This window comes from Dipodomys spectabilis, unplaced genomic scaffold (assembly GCF_019054845.1).
Source record: "Dipodomys spectabilis isolate Male_0828 unplaced genomic scaffold, ASM1905484v1 ptg000559l, whole genome shotgun sequence".
Taxonomy (NCBI): Eukaryota; Metazoa; Chordata; class Mammalia; order Rodentia; family Heteromyidae; genus Dipodomys; species Dipodomys spectabilis.
This window is the reverse complement of record NW_024871236.1, coordinates 1,345,942-1,353,731: the sequence shown is the minus strand read 5'-3', so window position 1 is coordinate 1,353,731 and position 7,790 is coordinate 1,345,942.

Here is a 7,790-nt window from a genome sequence, read left to right as displayed (position 1 = left end):
GTACACAAGCCCTGGCCCCTCCTCCCACAGGTGTGTGCACACAAGCCCCGGCCCCTCCTCCCACAGGTGTGCACACAATCCCTGGCCCACGCCCCTCCTCCCACAGGGGTGTGCACACAAGCCCTGGCCCCTCCTCCCACAGGTGTGTGCACACAAGCCCCGGCCCCTCCTCCCACAGGTGTGTGTACACAAGCCCTGGCCCCTCCTCCCACAGGTGTGTGCACACAAGCCCCGGCCCCTCCTCCCACAGGTGTGCACACAATCCCTGGCCCACGCCCCTCCTCCCACAGGTGTGTGCACACAAGCCCCGGCCCCTCCTCCCACAGGTGTGTGTACACAAGCCCTGGCCCCTCCTCCCACAGGTGTGTGCACACAAGCCCCGGCCCCTCCTCCCACAGGTGTGCACACAATCCCTGGCCCACGCCCCTCCTCCCACAGGGGTGTGCACACAAGCCCTGGCCCCTCCTCCCACAGGTGTGTGCACACAAGCCCCGGCCCCTCCTCCCACAGGTGTGTGTACACAAGCCCTGGCCCCTCCTCCCACAGGTGTGTGCACACAAGCCCCGGCCCCTCCTCCCACAGGTGTGCACACAAGCCCCGGCCCCTCCTCCCACAGGTGTGCACACAAGCCCCGGCCCCTCCTCCCACAGGTGTGCACACAAGCCCCGGCCCCTCCTCTCCCAGGAGGGAAGGCACCTGTGGCACACTTGCCTCCCTCTGCAGGCCCTGACGCGCTTCCATGGACACCTGCTGCCTTGTCTCCCTGTCTGTGTGTCTGGAGTCTTGACTGAAGGAACACAAATTATCTTTGAGCTGCTCTTACCCTCTGTACATCATTACAGCTCACGTGTTTGAGTATCGCGGGTTTTCTCTGTGCGTTACTCTGACTGCCTCAAGCTTCTTATACAACATTAATTTTATTTCAATTTGGTCATGTCTGTTCGGATTCCTGCTATTCCATTTATTGTATCAGGAACTGTATGTTTTCCCCTCGATTTGTTTTACTGTTGTTGGCTTTTCCCCTCGCTTTGTGTTCTGTTGTTAAATCATTTTGGCTTTTAGCTATCGTCACCTTCATCATGAAAAACTTAACTTTCCTTGTTGAGATCTATTACAGGAGAAAGCCACCGGCGTTGATTTGTCCAGTATGTTCTGTCACATGTCCCACTGAGATGCTTCTTCCTACAGTGTTACAGTTCTTACCAGCTCCCACTGCTTTGCATCTCCTGACGAGGTGTCAGACAAGCCCGTTTAGGTTCTGTTGCTTTGAGATATGGCAGCAAACGCTTCCTCTTCCGGGCCCCGGGCCCCCACGCCACCTCTTGTCTCACTGGTTTGGGAGTTACTGGGTCACAGAGAGTGTGGACATCACACTGGACAGCTGCTGGGACACAAGCACCGAGTCCAGGAACAAGTCCTGGCTTGTGGTCCTCAGCTCTGGATGTGGTGCTCAGCTCTGGATGTGGTCCTCAGCTCTGGATGTGGTCCTCAGCTCTGGATGTGATCCTCAGCTCTGGATGTGATCCTCAGCTCTGGATGTGATCCTCAGCTCTGGATGTGATCCTCAGCTCTGGATGTGGTTCTGAGCTCTGGATGTGGTGCTCAGCTCTGGATGTGGTGCTCAGCTCTGGATGTGGTGCTCAGCTCTGGTTGTGGTGCTCAGCTCTGGATGTGGTGCTCAGCTCTGGATGTGGTCCTCAGCTCTGGATGTGATCCTCAGCTTCGGGATGTGGTCCTCAGCTCTGGATGTGATCCTCAGCTCTGGATGTGATCCTCAGCTCTGGATGTGGTGCTCAGCTCTGGATGTGGTGCTCAGCTCTGGATGTGGTGCTCAGCTCTGGATGTGGTCCTCAGCTCTGGATGTGATCCTCAGCTCTGAATGTGGTGCTCAGCTCTGGATGTGGTCCTCAGCTCTGGATGTGATCCTCAGCTCTGGATATGGTCCTCAGCTTTGGGATGTGGTCCTCAGCTCTGGATGTGGTCCTCAGCTTCAGGATGTGGTCCTCTGCTCTGGATGTGGTCCTCAGCTCTGGATGTGGTTCTGAGCTCTGGATGTGGTGCTCAGCTCTGGATGTGGTTCTGAGCTCTGGATGTGGTGCTCAGCTCTGGATGTGGTTCTGAGCTCTGGATGTGGTGCTCAGCTCTGGATGTGGTCCTCAGCTCTGGATGTGGTCCTCAGCTCTGGATGTGGTCCTCAGCTCTGGATGTGGTCCTCTGCTCTGGATGTGATCCTCAGCTCTGGATGTGATCCTCAGCTCTGGATGTGGTCCTCAGCTCTGGATGTGGTCCTCAGCTTTGGATGTGGTCTTCAGCTTTGGGATGTGGTCCTCCGCTCTGGATGTGGTCCTCAGCTTCGGGATGTGGTCCTCAACTTCGGGATGTGGTCCTCAGCCTCAGGATGTGGTCCTCAGCTCTGGATGTGATCCTCAGCCTTGGGATGTGGTCCTCAGCTCTGGATGTGGTCCGGAGGCCCAGGATGGGAGCTGCTCAGGACACAACAGAACCCCATGCTCCTCCTTAACCCAACCTCTGAGTCAGGACGGCCTGAGAATCACAACCATTCTCAAGCTCTTGGAGAGAGAAAAGATATATTTTTAAACATTCAGAGCACAGCCATTATTCGGAATTACCACAGTTAAAGGTGACCGAGTCACCTCTGTATCTCAGAACATTTGGCCAAGTCACTTTTGCACGTGTTTGTGAGCCCCGTAGACAGGCAGAAGAGACCAGATAAGCAGGGTGGAGGCAGGGCCACTCCACAGTGCTAAATGCAGTTTTCTCAGCTCCTACCTCGTGCTGTCAGGAGGGCAGTCCACCCTGACCCATGTTAGTTAATTTCCTTCAAAGATGATCATTCCAAGTTTTCATTTTTTTGAGAAATATTTTTATTATCTTTAAATAGCTGTGCAAAGGAATTGCCATTTAGCAAATCCGTTTATGAACACCATACAGCTCGACATTTTCAATTGTGCCTAGCACTGTGTCTTAAAAATGAACATTTAATTTGATTGTAGCACTTAATTTGCATGAGCCCATTAATTGATGCTTCCATTATGCCAGCCGCCTCTGGTATCAGAGCAGAATGTTTACTTTTTTGAAATTTAAATGTGGCCCAGCGTTTGCAGGAGACCGCCCTGGTCCAGGAGCTCAGGGCTCCCACATACTGCATTAGAAATGAACTGAAGTGATTTCCACATAGTGCATCCGCACATGGAGAAGACGGCCCTGTAGAAGCATCTTCTATCTGAAACTGGCAAAGGGATTTCTATCAGTGTTTGTTGGAATTAGTGTGCAGTAGATTAGATGATGTATTATACAGAGGCAATATTTGTTCTAGAAATTGGTCTTGTTTGCAGAGTCCGTCTTCTCGAATGAGGAGTGAGGGAGGAAGGGAAATGAAGGCGATGCGTACCAGTCCCGCCGAGCTCCAAAGAGTTTACAACAGAAAACCCCAGCGTCTCCCCAGCAGAGCAGGCCAAGCCCCGCAGTGACCCGGGCAGAGAGGACAACCCACCTCTCCTGGCTGAACGGGGTCCGTCCTTATGTGAATCAGCCTTACTCACCAGCGAGCTGAGCTGCTGGCGGTTTGCCTAACCCACAAAATTTACACATTGGACGGTGTGAAAATACTGCTCCATCTCTCCTTAAGTCAGGGGCCTTGTCTGGAAACCACTTAAGGTGATTTACCTGTGACAGTTTACGAAGTCAAATGGCAAGACTGGTTTCAAATTCTTAGCTCAAAAAAAAAAAAGGAAGTCCTTGCTCTGTACTATGATCACTCAACGTTATTAGCTGAGATCTCTCAATTAGCAAAAGAACAGGTGGTGTGTTTGTGTTTCAATTACCCAGTCAGTTGGTAAATACTGGCCGACACCAAAGATCCTAGGCAGGCAGTGTGTTTGTCAGCCGCGCGCGCTCTCTGCCTTGTGCCCAAACTGGGCCAGGTGGCTCCTGTGGAAGGATCATGCCTCCGCCTTTGAAAAATCCCCCAATCATCTCCATCTCTGTGTGCAGATGTAGGAGACGCCTCTAGCACATTTAATTCCAAGCCTTTCTAGGCAACATATTTGCTCCAAATTCCAAAGATAACTTAGGAGTGAAAATCAAGCCCTGCTTCTCGACCTGGTCTGTCCCTTGCAGGAGTTCAGAGGTGTGCCCGGAATCAGCCAGCTGTCATCCCTGCCCCGGCCCCCCCCTAAAAAAAGTGATGTTTGCAAGGCCTGTGGCCCTGGAACTTTGGAAGGTAGGCAGTAGTTGCTTGTTTTGCTAAATTGCTCACATTTTTCACGCAAACGTTTTCCTGACTGCATCAAAGGCGGGGAGTATCTGTGTTGACCTTGGTGTGTTTTGGCAACAGGAGATAAAAAAGTCTATAAATGTCTTCCCCAGCCCTGATAAACTCCAAGGGCACCACAGGGCCTTTGATGGGCTGTGGGGAGCAGTTTGGTCAAGTGTAGATGTCCCTTCAAATTCCTTATTGCCGTTTTAGTGCTAGCAGAGCATATTTTAAGTCGCTTCCCTGACAGAAGATATTGGTTGGCATCGCGTGGGCCGCTGTGTTTTTAGGAGACAGATGGTGATCACCCGTTTTGGCATGCGGATACCTTTTAGCTTTAAGTATCACATTTACTGCAGAACTGGACTTTGCTCTAGTTTTTTATTTTTTCCGCTGTGAGCACTTGCACGTTATAAAATCTTTTTACAGAGAAGCATTAAGATGCCACCTATGTACTGATCGCATGAAATGTGATAAGAAGAAGAAAAAAAGACTTTTAAAGTAGGATCAAGAATCTGACTGGCTTTGAGATCTCATTTCTCCTCTGCCTGGGATTGTTTTAGGATGACCATGATTAAGGTAAATGCAGGTATTTCCTCCTGGGTGGAACCATTCTTGTTGTTCTCAGATGTAAAAATACCTACTCACTAAAACAATACTTAGGCCAGATACCTGTGACTCCCACCTGTAATCCAAGCCTCCTAGTGTAACCTACAGCCTGCTTAGAAGGCTGAGACCTGAGGATCACGGTTCAAGGCCAGCCTGGGTAAGAAAGTCTGTGAAACTCTTGTCTCCAATCAACCTCCACAAAACCAAAAGTGGAGCTGGGATCAAAGTGGTAGAGCACTAGCCTTGAAGGAAAAAGCTCTGAGACAGCACCCAGGCCCTGAGTTCAAGTCCCATAGCTGACAAAACAATACTTAGGCTTTTTATTTAAAGCCAGAGAACTCTTCTGAAAAGTAGGCTCTCACATAGAAACTGCAACACGTATGAACCTAACCCCTCTAATATCTCACTGTTTAAATATTGGTGAAAATAGGGATGAAATTTTAGAAGTGAAATTTATCTTTTGGGGGAGTTACAGACCGTGGCATGTAGTAAGCCTGGAAAATTATCTGGAGTGAGTGAAAGAGAAGTCATTTAATTTTCAAATATGCTTAAAGAAAAGCACATTTTCCACCATCTGTTTGGTGATTCCAGAAGATCTTTAAATTCTGATAGTTGCAGATCCTGATGCCATCTGATTCTGTCTCTGTCTCTCTCTGTATAAAGAGTAAGGAAAGGAGGAGGGAGGGAGGGAGGGTATAAACGTTAGCACGGGGGTCATGAAGGTGGGCATCTGATAACAAGAACCATTCAGGAAAGACTGCGAGAGCCGCAGCCTGCACACGCTCTCCTCACCGGCCTGTCAGCTGCCTCTCATGCACAGCACACCTCCAAGGATGTGGGCCCGTGGCTGGCCAGGCGAGCATGGCCCACCCTGGCTGTGAATCTTTGTAGTGGAGACACCCTGTGCAGTCCTGTTGGTGCCTTGCTCTGCCCGCACCACCTGGTTTGTAACGGAGCACAAATCTCCCGTTGGATCGGCCTGCGGTGCCCCCAGAGCTCGCTCTTCTTTAGAGAATACGTCTCTGATTAAGTTTGTGAACTGGCGATCTTAATAAAAACTTAAGTGGATGGGAAATGTATACTATAATGAAAGCTGACCAGTGACATGCTGGAGATTATGGCAGTGTTGGGGCATCGTCAGGCTGTTGAAATGGAGTGAGCGCACTCATCATTATGAGCCTTTCTTGCACCCGGATTTACTTATCTAATCTCAGGATGCATCCCGTCTTGCAGTTTGGGTGTAGCAGTTCTTACTGCCCTAGCGATCATCATCGCTGGGATCTAAGTCTGTGGTATTAAGTGGAATTTTAAAATGAAAATGAAAACATTCTCAACATTTATAGGCGGGAGGAATAACTTACTACAGAGCCATGTGAAGTGACCACCTCTTAGAAAGCAATACTGAATGCTATTTGCTAGAGAAACAACAAACTCTATCAACAAAACCTCTGTCCCCTCACACAGATCATGAACAGACAGTTAAACACACAGTTCAAAGCAAGTGCCCTTTTCCACCTGCCTGGGCGTCACTCCTTCTTGGTGGAGTAAATGTCCAAAAATGCCCCTCGATTTTGTTTGACCTGTAAATATTCTGTAAAACAAAAGCTACTAAGCGTAACCGGAAGTTACACTTAATCGCAGCGTGGTAGAGAAAATCAAGCATTTGTCTGTGTTTTCTAGAAGCACAGGCCGTATGGTGGCACAGGAATAAAAGTACAGAGCACTAAGCGAGGCGATGCATCAGGTCACCTGGAGGCGTGGCACAGCCAGGAAAACACGAAATCCCACAGCTCACGCCCCACATCAGGGTGCTGGCGAGCACGGGCCTGCTACGCCTCGAGCCTTCTGCTGGCCTCCACCTCCCGCCTAGTTCTCCCGTCCGCGGGGTCTCAGTGCGGCCCCCTTCTGCTAGCCTTAACTAATGCCGCACATGACCATCACTTCCATGGAAATAGCTCCGCTGACCTTCTGCGTGTGCTGTTACCACAATCCCTTAGTGAGAAGGACTTTTTATTAAAACAAAGTTTCTCTGTTGTTTTCTGGATACATTTTCCTGATGATCTGGTTATGAAGTTGCTAATCCAGACTTGGCATTTTAGTGATCCAATGTAGCCCATTTTTGCACTGCAGTTTTAACAATTTTCAGCTCTAAAATTTTCATTTAGGTTAACTTCCATAGTTTTACTCATTAACAAAATTGTTTACTTTGTTATTTAATTCTTGAATATGTTAATTATTTTATTCTAAAGTCTATACTAAACATTCTGGCATCTTACTATTTTTCTGTCAGTTGTGTTAGTTCTAATATTTGATCTGAGAAAAGCTTTGGTGCATGTTTAGATTGTGATTCATTTGGTTCATTTTATATCTGTGGTCTTAGCACAATACTTCATCTTATCATTTGAATATGCTAATCAGAAATTCCATTTTAGATTCTATATTTCATAAGTCTATTTCCTAGATTTGTCCTGGGTTTATTTATATCATAAATTTACCCTCTTGCTTTATAATTAATTGTCATCTTCTTTAGTTTGGTTATTTTTAAATTAAACAGAAGACACTGTATATTTAAAAAGTGTAGGGGTATAGCTGGAGCTGGTAGCTCACACCTGTAATCCTAGCTACTCTGGAGGCTGACATCTGAGGATCATGGTTCTAAGCTGTGCCCAAGGGAAAGTCTGTGGGACTATTACCTCCAACTAACCAACAAAATGCTGGAGCCACAGCTCCAGTGGTAGACCATTAGCCTTGGGCATAAAAGCTGAGGGACAGCATCCAGGCCCCAAGTGCAAGCCCCAGGACCAGCACACACAGACACATGAACATGCATGTACATATACACACGCATGCACACGCACACACACAGGTTATGGTGTTTGCATGATGGTACCACTCCCTTTGTGGC